The sequence below is a fragment of the Emys orbicularis genome, chromosome 4 (genome assembly GCF_028017835.1).
Source record: "Emys orbicularis isolate rEmyOrb1 chromosome 4, rEmyOrb1.hap1, whole genome shotgun sequence".
NCBI classification, from domain to species: domain Eukaryota; kingdom Metazoa; phylum Chordata; order Testudines; family Emydidae; genus Emys; species Emys orbicularis.
In genome coordinates this window covers 36,677,916-36,692,211 of record NC_088686.1, presented here as the reverse complement: position 1 = coordinate 36,692,211, position 14,296 = coordinate 36,677,916, and positions in this window count along the sequence as shown.

Sequence of the window (14,296 nt, the reverse complement as noted above, 5' to 3'; positions counted from 1 at the left end):
CTTCTCTAACACTATAAGAAGATATTACCTCCTATCCCATTCATAGGTGCTCACTATTTTCACCATAGGTACTCATAGGAGTAGGATGTACAATGCATATTCAATTTACACGTATCTGGATTGGCAAGAAAAGAGAAAAGAAATGATAATCTGAAGAAGACACACTGAGTGAATCTAATATTATCCACTGAGTACTTTGGGCATGTAAAAAAATCCCACAGAACTCCTGAAGCATTGGATATTGAAAGAATGCGACTGAACACACATTCTAACTACTTTCATTTCATAAGTATTGTATCTAGGCACACTTACTGGGGTCTGTTCACCTCCTTTCATATTGTAGGCCCAGTCCTGAAGTCAATGGTATTTATGCCTGAGTAAAGAGAATAGCATCAGACCCATGGTACCTTATGGTCTGCCAGGTGGGTAATGATGTGCATCTGGGAGTTACTCTGCATGCATATTTACATGACCATCCAGGAGCCCTCTAAAGGAGAAGTTATTTTATAATTTGTCTACTCACCTCCATGACAGATTTTTATTTCTGGTACTTCATTCTTATTTTTGTTTGTTTTGTTTTGTTATGTCTGTATCCTTTATCAATTAGCATTAAAAACAATATAAAGAAAATAGAGTCTGTAGAGCCAATTTAAACCAGCACCTGTTAAGGAAATAGGAATGGTCAGAAATATGTTTCCCATGAATTCCCCAATCAAAAATGTATTCAAGAAGATAACAGTGGCAAGGAAGCCCTTTTCTACCCAATTTCAGTTCTACATTTGTTAACACTTCATAAGAGTACAAATGTTTACAATGAATCATTGTTGTGGGTGAATGAGGGCTTGCCAAGTCACAGCCTATACTTCTATGGGTGAGGGTGTTACTAGTTCTAGCACAAGTGCACAAGGAGATGAGGAGGAGAAATGATTCCTTTCCCTTTGCTGAGGAGTATTAGGATGGCCTATATCATGGCTTCCAGCACTGGAGAACAACAGCTGCAACATATATTCCCTTAAACAAATGGGATCAGGGCCGGCTCTGGCTTTTTGGCCGCCCCAAGCAAAAAAACAAACAAAAAAACAAACAAAAAAAACCCCTGTGGTGCGGCCGGAGCGCGGGTGCAGGGGGACCGGCTGGGGGAGGAGGGAGGGAGTGGGCGGGAGAGAGAGAGAAGGGGGCGGCCAGGGCTACAGCAGGGGCGCTGCCACGCGGCCCCTCCTGCTGCGCCGCCTCCTGCCGCCTGCCACGAGGGCTCCGCTCCGGTCGGCGGGGAGGGAAGGAAGAGGACTGCCCTGCAGGGCGCTCTGGTTCTCCGCGCCGCCACCCGCTACAGGGCGGCTGGAGCGGAACAAGAACAATAAATAAATAAATTAATTAAATAAAGCGGCCGTGCCGCCCTAGGATTGGGCAGAATGCCGCCTCGAACAATCTGCCGCCCCAAGCACCAGCTTGCTCAGCTGGTGCCTGGAGCCGGCCCTGAATGGGATGGCAGAGAGAGGGAGAATAGGTGGAGCCGTATCTCCAGCCCCTATTTGTCAACCAATGGAGCTAGCAGATGTGTGTGTATGTATGTGTGTGAGGGGGGAGGGGGGGAGGACAACAAACTGCACACAGTAAAAGGATGTAGGAAATTACCATCTCCCTACAGTGAAAAATGGGAACTCTGTGTTGGAATTCTTTGAGGCACAATGCCTCCCGCTGCTCCTCACTGAGGTGGTATGCCTAAGTCTTTCTGCTTACAAGAGATGTGTCAAAGAGACAATCCGGTCTTATAGAAGCAGGGCGGGGGTGGGAAGGAGGAAAGTTTGTTTGTTTCATTTTGTTTTTTGTTGGGGTTTTTTTGGTGGAGGGGAGTGTCTTTAATATTCAAATATTTTCCTGGAGTGAAAGAATTCCAGACACAGCAATGCTGCACTGTTGCTCAAGAAATAAGAAATTTAGTCTGTAAGTCAAACTGAATTGCTCAAAAAAAGTGAAGTGCCATAATAGATGGACATTATAAATGGTGAAAAGTTTTCCAGATTGCACAATTCTTCTAGCTGAAATAATTTCAGCTGTCATTAGTAAAGTGGGGGTATGTATTCATTGTCTGCCTTGACAATATTCCTTTATATGAATATTTGACAAAGGAAAACACAAGAAAATTTTTAGTGTCCCAGTCTACTTTTATTGATGAAATCTTAGTAGTCAGAGGTGTTAATAAGCCACATCACCTTGAATGGTCCCTTATAATATGTGCTAACTACTTATGCTAAACTATCTGTTTAACCTTGTATTTAGCTGTGACAACTTGAGTACCTTTCCCAGAACTGAGAAAGAGCTCTGTATAGGCTGAAAGCTCCTCTCTCTCACCAACAGAATTTAGTCCAATAAAAGATATTACCTCACCCACCTTCTCTCTCTCCATGTCTAATTAAGTAGTTGCAAATCACAGTAGATACCATATATGGCGTTACAAATCAGAGGTCAGCTCTAAGGCCTCTTGAAGTAATAGAAAGACTCCCATTGACTTCAACAGGCTTTGGATCAGGCCCTAAATATATGCCTACTAAGATTTCTTGTCTCCACCACTCCGTGGTTTGATTCTAGAGCTGTTTTTGGCAATATTATTAAATAAATATTTAATACTCATTACAGTCACAATGCAAGAAATAAGCACCCTGGAAGCAAGTAAAGCCCAACACCCTGAGCACAGCATCAGCTAAGCTAAACTAAAAAAAACAATGAGGAGTCCAGTGAAAGAAAGAAAGAAAGAAAGAAAGAAAGAAAGAAAGAAAGAAAGAAAGAAAGAAAGAAAGAAAGAAAGAAAGAAAGAGGGGTTCTGACAGGCTAAATGTTTGGCTCTACTGTAGTAGTAATTTGCTATGTGTCCTCCACTCCATCATTGGTCTTTTGCCCGCATATCAAATATATGTGCTAGTTCACACTATCTATACCTATAGGGTGAGATTTACCCCCTGTACAGAATCTATGGTCATGATTTATGCACCACTTAGATTTAGCACATTATAACAGTGTTTTTAAAAATTACTCTTTTTTTTCAAGTTTGGAAAGATTTTTGTTTTCAGTAGTGTTAATGCACAACCTGTCAACTATAAACACAAAGCCGATACTGTGGAAATTCAGAGGATAATTGTGACATCAAGGGTAGCTCTTTAAACCCATTTTCCCCTTCCCATATAACTCTTTTCTCCTTCCTTTCACCACTTTTTTTCTCTTATCCTTCTCTTTTCTTACAGCTCTTTCTTCGCCTTATGCTTCTGCTTACAAAGAGCTTCTTGTTAATTAGTGGTACTGTGATACCCAATTAAGTCACCCCTCACTCATGTTCCACCTCTTCAGCTCACTTACCTACTGCAGTTCAGTTGGTCCAAATAAGTCCCTCTTCAGTTCATGAACCCCATCTCCTCCTCAATTTATTTGCCTAATGGTTGAAATAACATTGAGCAGGGATGGAGTAACATGGATAAACATATTGTGTATTATTATATGGGGAGCAGGTAGTGATCATGTCTTAAAGTTGCCTAATAATTTCCATTTATGAAGACAAGTATCAGGGGGTAGCCGTGTTAGTCTGTATCTACAAAAACAAGAAGAATCTGAAGCATCCAAAGAAGTGAGGTTTTTACCCATGAAAGCTTATGCCCAAATAAATCTGTTAGTCTTTAAGGTGCCACCAGACTCCTTGTTGCATTTATGAAGAATTTTCCCAACCTTTTATTTCAGACGTCTTCACATCTCCATTGTTTGCAGTACTACTCTGATGTGCAACAAAGGGATAACCCTCAGGTTATAGAAGTGGCTTTTCTTTGTCCCATGAAATTCTGTTCACCTTTTGCTGATATATGAGCTGTTAGATGCCCACATCTCCCTTCTCTTACTTTTGTTCAGCAGGAAAATTTTGTCAGCATGCCAAAATAATAACTGAACACAAACAATCTAAGCCAAGCTCATGTTGATGCCAAAGTAGCTGCCAGAGCAGGTGTACTAGGGTCATAGTGAGGTAGGGGGAGAGTGAAAGCCAGGCTTCATTGACCCAGCACATACCTTCAGTGACTTATGCTCCCCTCTGGGGGCACTGCATGGGGCAAGAAATAGGTTAGACACATCCCCCTCAAATCCTCCAAGACCCAGCTCTTGGCTCCAGCAACCCATCCCTTCCCTCTTTGGAGGTACCACATGGTGCTGGAGCTCTCCCAACTCCTGGTGGGGAGGAAGAGAGCCAATCTGTGCCCCCACTGCCAACCACCCTTTGGGCCCTGTAATCCATCCTCCCTCTGGCATAACAGCTTTCTCCTGCTTCCAAGATTAGCCTTGTAGCTGAAGTGGTAAAATAATGTGTGTTGCCATGATAAAAGTTCTGGGTGCAAATTGTGCTGTTGATGCATTAGGGGGAGATTGTAACACTAGGAAATACATTAAAAGAACATGAAAGTTGTAAAATCAAGCACTTGAAAGTTAAAAAATCCCAGATTTATTATTTCCCAAGAAACCTTGGTTCATCCCCCTTGTGCACAGGCATTCTGATACTGCCATTAATTACATGATCATCTACTTTTTTTTTTTCACAGAAGCCTTGCCTCATTCAGTGCTCAGGTTGGAGGAAAAACAGGGAATAATTAAAGTTGCACAGGCAACAATAAATTTCATTTCATTCCATCCCTTTTGAGTGATTAATTTTGCAACCTAAGTACTGTTTTTCTTAATGCAGGTGTTCTGTATGTAATATTGTGTATATGATGCTGGATATACCATATGTATTAATTGAAGAAGTATAAACTCTCCAGCACACAACATGCATATTAACCTCAGAAATTGTTAGTGAGCTCCATTGTCCTTGTTTTCCAGGTACTGGAGAAATATACTTATTCACTAATGAAATAATACAAATAACAACCTCTATCCCTATCTAGATGTTTCTATCAAACCCATTGCTGTGGTATCTGTATGGAATCAAAGAAGTGGTCCAATACTTAATCCTTACATTTGACAAGTGTTTAATTTTTATTTGTCTTCATTGAAAATACATTTTTCATTTTCTTCAGACAATATAAATGTCCTCTTCCTGGTAATATTTTAAATCAGTTTATAGCAAATTTGGAAAACTAGGCTCATGCAAGTAAAAATAAATAAACAATAATCCATATAGCAGGAATTGTTCCTCCTTTACATAGGAGATTTGTCTTTTGGAGAAAAATTGTTGCATGCTCCAATAATCCAGCAAAAGGAGTTTGATCAGGGGATGCAATGGTTCTGTGGGTTTCAAAGGCCTACCTTAATTTGAAATAGCACAGAAATGTATTGTCAGATGAGGTCCTTAACTGCATTGATTCTTACACACTGCATGCACATGGCTGGATTTGGCTTTTGACAAATGCTGCAAGAATGTGATTGAAATGACCATAAGAGATAAAAAAGTTATGAGCAATATACATTATAATCTTGCTTTACTCTTATATTTGGTTTATATATCAGAAATAACTGGATTTCCTTTATGTTAGAATTTGCCACTTTGCTAGCCAATTACATTATCTAATGAATATAGTGGCCCCTGCAATTTTATTCATGGGATATATACCCTAATTATTTAAGTAGAACAATATACTTGGTTCTATCGTTCATACACTTCAGTAAAATGTATCAGTCATGCTGATTTTCTCTTCTCCCTTGTTCAAACTTTCTTTAATCTTGCTGGGTTATTATTATTATTATTATTTCAGTTTTGCTCTTGTTGCTGAAGCAGCTCATATAGGAAGACAGTATTGGACCCTTTTTGCCACATGCCAGAGCTCTGCTCGAGGCAGGAAGGGTATGGGGGCGAGGCGGGGGGAGGAATGTGAAAGCTAGTTCTGGTTGCCTGAATCTGAGCGTTTCCCCAGGCTCAACACAACTTGCCAGGCCAATCTACATTACACTACAGACATAGGGTCCTGGGGAGGATTAGAGTAGTGAAGTGGAGCGGTGTCAACACTCTCCCCACCACACACATGCCCTTACACACACCCCTTTGACACACTCCTTCCTGCTTCTCTACACCCAGTCTTGGAGCTGGCACTGATGCACCAGTTTGAGAATCTTCTGCTGGGTCTTTGCAGTGAAATTGTGTCCCCTTTGCACAATCTGAATGGTGCAAAGGGGACTCTAAACTGGTTTGAGAATCTGGCCCCATATATTCCACTTTTTATTCATTAACCACAAATTGTTTTGTTCAAATGATGTTAAGGGCCTAACTTAAACTCCTGAAACTAACAGCATTTAAAGCAAACAAGAGGATTTGAACCTTGCTTTGACTATTCTTGCTTTTTTTAAGTCAAATTGAGACCGTTGAAGATTATTTGAATTTATCTGTGGTAGTTGAGATTTCATTTTTTAATGGTACTATCAAATATATGATTCACGTGGAAGTTTAAAAGAACAAAGGCAATATTGTGTAAGGGCCTGCTCCAAAAACATTGGGGTCAATGGCAGTTTTTCTATTTACATCATTGGGGTTTGGATTGAGGCCTAACTGAGAAATTCAACTTTAGACAAAAACTTGTCTTGATCATCTGATTACACCACCTTTTTGAGACATTCTGATCCTCTGGATGTATTTCTTGTAATTTGATAAAGGATGCAGTACTTATACAGTTAGATCAGTTACGAGCTCTTCTGCAAATCCATATTTAGGGGCTTGGGTAGGCTCTGATGAGCAGTGTTTCCTAGTGAATACAACTCTGGACTGAGACTCAAGAGACCAGGGTTCTGCTCCTGGTTATGTCACCAGCCTGCTGAGTAACCAGGGCAAGTCACTGCCCCTCCCTGTGCTTCAGTTTCCCCCTCTGTAAAATGGAGATAACAGTATTGACTTCCCTTTTGATCTGGTATGTAAATGGCATATAAGAACTAGGCATTATCATTATTATTACTCCAGCATAAACCTAGATGAACTCAACTGAAATCCATGGGATTCACCCAGATACATGCTGGTGTAATTAAGACTTGGCTACCCATTTAACAAAGCAAATTTCTTTGACCCAATAGATAGGCTCCAAAAGGACCTCAGCCATGATACCCCCAGCATTCCCTCTCACGGAATGGAGTTATGATCATATATGATCATGTATGTGTATTAAAAATGTTATGCAAAAGAAAAAGTCACTGGGCATGCTCACCAAATACAGTTCAAATGTAATAATTTTGCTGTTAGAAAACAAACAAACAAACAAGGGCCTGCTTAAAACCCCCAAAATGATACCAGGGTTGAACACATACAAAGTGGCCTAAACGAGTGAAATAAACTTTTGTACCAATTTTAGAAATGGTCAAACGGATTATTTTTATTTTGCACTGATGTCTAGCACCAAATGAAGGTATGTGATTGAGGAACTCTATATAAACCCTTTTAAAAGAAAAGTTCCTAGTGGACCTAAGCCTTTGTTGTACTAATGTAATTAGATCCCAGACTATTAAAGGTTGGTGTTTCTGTGATTCTGCTATCTCAGCTGGGGCAGGAAACAGCTTTTTCCCATAAGCCTCCTCTTTTCTCACTGAGCTGTTACAAGTTGTTGAATTTCCCTTTTAGAAGTGGTGTCTGCTACTCTATGATACTTTTCTGCTCCATCAAGGAAAAATTTCTCATAAGATTCTTCCAAAGGGTTATTCCCAGACACATTTTGGCTGGAATTTTCTTCAGTTAATTAAAAATAAATAAATAAATCATTGTTATTCTGAGGTTGTAGGTATTTTAGATTAATTAAGATTAATATTGAGATAGTCACCTGTAAGTAACAAAAGTGTGCCGAATCATTGCTTATTCCTAAGAGAGTAGATACATAGATAGACACTCTAGGTCACTGCCTTCTTTACTTTCTCTGATTGTAACAGAGATGTTGTCTCCTACTATTACATTTTATATGCCAGCTCCTCACTCCTTCACAAAGGCATAGGAACTATCCAGCCAGTTGCAGGCTGAATGCAATAAGAAGTATATGTATAATAGGAGGTTATATTATATTTAAATAAGGTCATCAGTGCATCTCCACTTTCTCACAAAAGCTTTATAGGATGTTCTGACCAATTTTATTAATTAAACAAAATTCTTAGTTTCTTTGATAAAACAGGTCTAGTTCCAAGTCTTTAAATCAAGGACATTCTCAAAGACTGTAAGTTTGAAGCTTTGAAGTCTCATTCTATTTTTCAGTTTTGGTAGGCATATCATAAAGAACTGTTTTTTGTTTTTTTCTATCTTATGGACACACAGCGTATTTATAAATTCACAGTAGGTTAAAGGTCTTTTGTTTTGATCTAATTAAGTATTATCAGCTGATGAACAACAAAGAAAACACATCTCACATATTAAAGTGATGTGCAAGGATGAAAAACCCACAGATTCAAAATAAACGAACCTCAGGACTATTATTAACCTCATTAATAACTAAAGATTTTCTGCCCTAATGAAAAAAAAATCCTACTGAAGTTAATAATGATGAAACAAATAGGCTTCTACAGAAATCACTCTAAGCAGCCTAAAGAATTTAATAAAGAATGAGATCCTTCCTGTAGAATTTCTAAACCAACTGATAGAATGTAATACATAATTATATCCCTGCTATAAAATTCCACAAGCTGGATTTTAAAAGGATTTTCTGTCAAATTCTATGGGCTTTTTCTATAAGAGTGGGTGTTTCTCTCCTTCATTCTAGCATTAAATGAAATTATTTGAACTTGATTACCAAACAGAATTTAGCACAGCAAAAACAAACTTATGAATATGCTCTGGGTTTTGCTTCTGATCACTGCTCAGCTGGGTGGCCTCCTTATGCTTTTTTTTTCTTTCATCCTTGAATGTGTCTTTTTTCCAGCTCCAGATATGATACCAAAAAAACCTTTATTTTTTAAACTTGGAATGTTCTGTTTTTATCTAGCAGAAGAATGCAATCTAGTTACAATCTAGTGATCTTTTACAATAATATACAGCTTTATTTACCGTATTAGATCATCTGTTTTCTGCTAAAGGACCTCATATTTCTTAACGTCTTTTGTTGACCAAGTTCCAGAATTCCATCCCAGAATACAACATGGCAAAATGAAACCCTGAAGTGTGCAAGCTCCCAGCTATCCATTCCAACAACAACAACAACAACAAAAGGTAAATTCAGAAGGATGGAGAAAAAATGGAGGAGGGGAAAATAATCACAGAATTGTAATTTTTGTATCTGGAAGGGACCTCGAGAGGACATCTGGTCCAGCCAGCTGTACAGAGGAGGACCAACTATACCTAGACCATCCCTGACAGGTGTTTGTCTAACCTGTTCTTCAAAACCTCCAGTGATGGGAATTCCACAACCTCCCTTGACCGTGTATTCCAGTTCTTAACTATCCTTATTGTTAGAAAAATTTCCCTAGTATCTAACCTAAATCTCCCTTGCTACAGATTAAGCCTGTGACTTCTTGTCCTACCTTCAATGGATACAGAGAACAGTAGATCACCGTCCTCTTTATAACAGACCCTAATATATCTAAAGACTGTTATAAGGTCCCCACCCCACCCCCATCACAGTCTTCTTTTCTCAAGACTAAACATGCCCAGTTTCTTTAACCTTTCCTTATAGGTCAGGTTTTCTAGACCTTTGATTTTTTTTGTTGCTGTTAACCTTTTTTCACAAATATATTGCACGGCTGCCTCATATTCAGTTTGTGCTCCACCATAACCTCTCCCCCCATTTTCAGAAATACTACTGCCTAACAAGTTATTCTCCATTTTGTAGCTGTGCATTTGATTTTTTCTTCTTAAGTGTAGTACTTTGCACTTTTCTTTTTTGACTTTCATCTTGGTGATTTCAGAGCAATTCTCCAATTTGTCAAATTTTCTAAGCATAATGGGAAAAACTGCCAGTTTAATCCAGTTGTCTTTATCACTTATCATGCTTATCCTTCTCAAATCGAAGTGTTCACTCAGTAATTGTTACAGATTATTAAAGAAAAAAATTGGGAAAGTAGTAACTGAGTGTGAAATTCATTCAGGGCAAAAGCCTGTGCAGCACTCAAATCTCAACTAATTCTTGTTTTAAGGGGGTTAAGTGGGATTTAAGTGATACATAACTCTTGTGCTAGCCCTATGCACAGCAGTGAATTTCACTAAGATTTTTTTTTTAAAAAGAAACAGTCTAGCTTATGCTTTAAAAATTAGACAAAAGAGATGGGTTCAAGCTAATAAATTCAGATTTAAATGTGGATCCAAACTAGCCCATTGTTTGAGGGGACTCACAATTAGGGTCTAACTCAAATGAAACACCGCACAAAACTTAACAGTTTTGCATCATTTTCTGACCCAAATTCATGCAATGTTCAGCAGTTTAAACTCAGTTTTCCTATGAACCTTTGAGTTAATTTAAACCTGAAACGTAGAGTAAAAATCTCACAGGCAAATGATTACAAAGCATTTTTAAAAATTCCACAGAAGCCCCAGGAAAGCAAAATTGCTCTTTTGCATAGCTCTGAGAAGGACGAGGAGACAGCCAGGTCCTGATCTGGGGTTGGGAAAACAGATTGCAATAAAACAACAGTCCATGTGTTCAAAAGATCATGGACCAAGCCTCCCATAACAATTAAACCAACTGTATATATATGTTGTGTTTTTTATTTGCCTTTGGTTTTTGAACATTTGTGTACACTCGGGTCATGTGTCATGCTTTTCTCTGCAATCATTTAAATGAAAGTTGAGATTCTCATACAATTGTTTAACCCAAGAGCTAAGGCTTTAAGAAAAATACCAAGTGTCATGAGATTCGTGATAAAATCATAAATTTTGGCAACACTGAAATCCCAGCATTCTTCCAGAGCAGGATCTGATACTGATTTCACTGGCATACTATAAATCAGGAATAACTCTACTGAAATCAATAGGGTAACATCTAGAGCTGGTCAAAAATTGGAATTCTTATCCTGCAGGAAATTATGAGATTTCAAAATGTTGTTTGGTCCTGAATCAGGACAAAACGTAGGAATCTTGGAATTTTTCATGAAACAAAATATTCTGAAAAATTTCACAAACAACAACAACAAAATCATCATGGAATCTTAAATTACCATAAGTAATTACCATAAGTACCAGAACTACAGTTTTATGTCTCATACTAAAGATAGGACTTCCAACAGCACAGAGCCCCTTAACAAATAATGGAATTTTAACTACGACTGACCCAGAATGCACCACCTGCTGAGTCATCAACACAGCTTCTTCATCATCACTGAGAAAATCCACAGAAAATCTGCACTAGGGTCAGTATAATTGTGAATTAAGATAGAGTTTTTCAAGGGCACAAATGAGAATTGGATGCCTAATTACCCGTTGTGCCTTTGACAATCTCCCTCAAAACCTTTTGGGTTAACTCTAATGAGTCAGCATAACCTGGCTTCACCGTAGCATTCATTACCAGTGGACATGCAAGGTGAAGACCTGTTGTTTAGTTACTGCTTTTCCAACAGCAGAATCAGTGAAATTTCAAAGCCTGTGAGCATGGATTATGTTTCCTTTAGAGATCAACTCTGGTGGTTATTTCACTCACTGGAACATAAAAATGCTTCTTCTATAGGGCAAGGCATAAAAACCAGATCCCATCCCTCCTGCATGTGATTAAAGAGGACTGCCTGATGATTCTGATAGAGTTCTGGGAGAAAGGGATATTTTGTATTTCAGCATTCAAGATCTGATGCTCTGAAAATAAATCCCAGCCTTTGGAATCCTTGGTTTATATGTGGGTAAGGAATACAAATCATAGCTTGTGCCCTCAGTATAAATTGCTTGCAGAATTTCAAGCCCAAGAAGTAAAGAAAGTGAGCAGTTTTATTTTGCATTGAAGACAGAGGGGATAAAAGTAACCTAAACTCTGTATTCTTGTAATAAAGTTTGATATTGTAGAAACATGGGGTCAAATTCTGGACCAATTGAAGTCAATAAAAGTTTTGCTATGGACTTCAGTGGAGCCAGAATTTCAAGAAGAAAATTATGGAAGGCCCGGCATTTTAGGCTCAGACAAACCAGACTTTATGTTTGCCAGTTTAATTTAATTCTCCTGTCTTTAAAAAGAAACCTGAACAGAAACAGAGCTATTTCTCTCCATGCAAGTGATGCAAGAAGGATGATATAAAAGAGACACTTGACATTTATTTATATACAAAAATGTGCTCCTCTCTAGGTTATTGGCTGAATTTCAGGAGCTGGTTTTAAACTGCTTGATATTTCCATTAATAACATGTTTCTATTTAAGACAGGTGGCTCAAATTCCACGTTGTAAAATTAACACAATAATTGGCTAGAACTGTATTAGATTTGTCCTTGTTAAGACTATATTAAGGGACTTTTTAACAGATGTCTGAATTACACCTTGTTAATAATAAGAGAAATGCATAATATGAAGAGGAGTCTTTAAGACTCATTTCTGGAATAAACCCCAAACACACAGAACAGAATCTTTAGGCAAACAAAAGAAGGAAAAAGGAAATAGATTGAATCCATGGGTCCATATGCTACCTACAAATCAGACCTATTATCTTTGCTTACCTTATGGCTGAGATATCATTTGTAAACCAACTTTATTGCTGAGCAGAGATAAAAAGTGTACATTAAAAATACATTATAGCTTATCTCTCACAAACAGGTGAAGAATGTGCTCTTTCTTTAAAAAAATAGGGCATGCATTTTTACTCCATTTATTTAATTGCAACCCACAGTGCAAACATAACTAACGTAGAATATCAGCCACTTCTTCCCAGTCACAGTGTCCACCATCTGCTCAGTCTAAGCAATACCAGCCCAAAATCAGTCTACCCTCCCTAGGTACCTGAATATCAGAATTCAATTACACTGCAAAATTATTAAATCAAAGGGTCGGAAAGGTCAAAGCTAACATCCCCCAAGGGTGAAGACTATCCAGTCTAGTTCAACAGCTGACAGCTTGGAAGCTCTTTTTAATGGTTGGGAAGAATGTTGAGTGTTGGTTTTGTTTGTTTGTTTGTTTGTTTGTTTTTCAGTATATATTATTTCTGATTCCATAAATACTGCTGGGTTCAGAAATTACTCCAGTTCATAAATGTCAGAAAAGCAAATTCTCATAGGTTTTCCGATTTGTTTTTTAATCTAATCCTGTGCTCACACACCAAACTCTGCCCATTTTTAAAAGCTAATCAGTGTTGGTGAAAGATCATAGAATCATAGAAGATTAGGGTTGGAAGAGACCTCAGGAGGTCATCTAGTCCAATCCCCTGCTTAAAGCAGGACCAACCCCAACTAAATCATCTCAGCAAGGGCTTTGTCAAGCCGGGCCTTAAAAACCTCTAAGGATGGAGATTTCACCACCTCCCTAGGTAACCCATTCCAGTGCTTCACCACCCTCCTAGTGAAAAAGTTTTTCCTAATATCCAACCTAGACCATCCGCACTACAACTTGAGACCATTGCTTCTTGTTCTGTCATCTGCCACCACTGAGAGCAGCCTAGCTCCATCCTCTTTGGAACCCCCTTCAGGTAGTTGAAGGCTGCTTTCAAAACCCCCCTCACTCTTCTCTTCAGCAGACTAAATAAGCCCAGTTCCCTCAGCCTCTCCTCATAAGTCATGTGCCCAGGCCCCAATTCATTTTTGTTGCCCTCCGCTGGACTCTCTCCAATTTGTCCACATCCTTTCTGTAGTGGGGGGCCCAAAACTGGATGCAATACTCCAGATGTGGCCTCACAGGTGCCAAATAGAGGGGAATAATCACTTCCCTCGATCTGCTGGCAATGCTCCTACTAATGCAGCCCAATATGCAGTTAGCCTTCTTGGCAATAAGGGCACACTGTTGACTGATATCCAGCTTCTCATCCACTGTAATCCCCAGGTCCTTTTCTGCAGAACTGCCACTTAGCCAGTCAGTACCCAGCCTGTTGCAGTGCATGGGATTCTTCCATTCTTGTCCTTGTTGAGCCTCATCAGATTTATTTTGGCTCAATCCTCCAACTTGTGTAGGTCACTCTGGACCCTATCCCTACCCTCCAGCATATCTACCTCTCCCCGCAGCTTAGTTTCATCTGCAAACTTGCTGAGGGTGCAATCTATCCCATCATCCAGATCATTAATGAAGCTGTTGAACAAAATAAAGATGACATATTGACAGCCCTTGAGAATTAAGTCTTACATTTTTCCATTACCATGGGGAGGACTTGTGGAGAAGACGCAGGTTCCAGAGTCAGGAGCTCTGGGATCATGTCCTGATTCTGTTATAGGCTTTCTATGTGTCCTCAATCTTTCTCTGTAACAGTAAGGTCTGGTGTTAGTGGA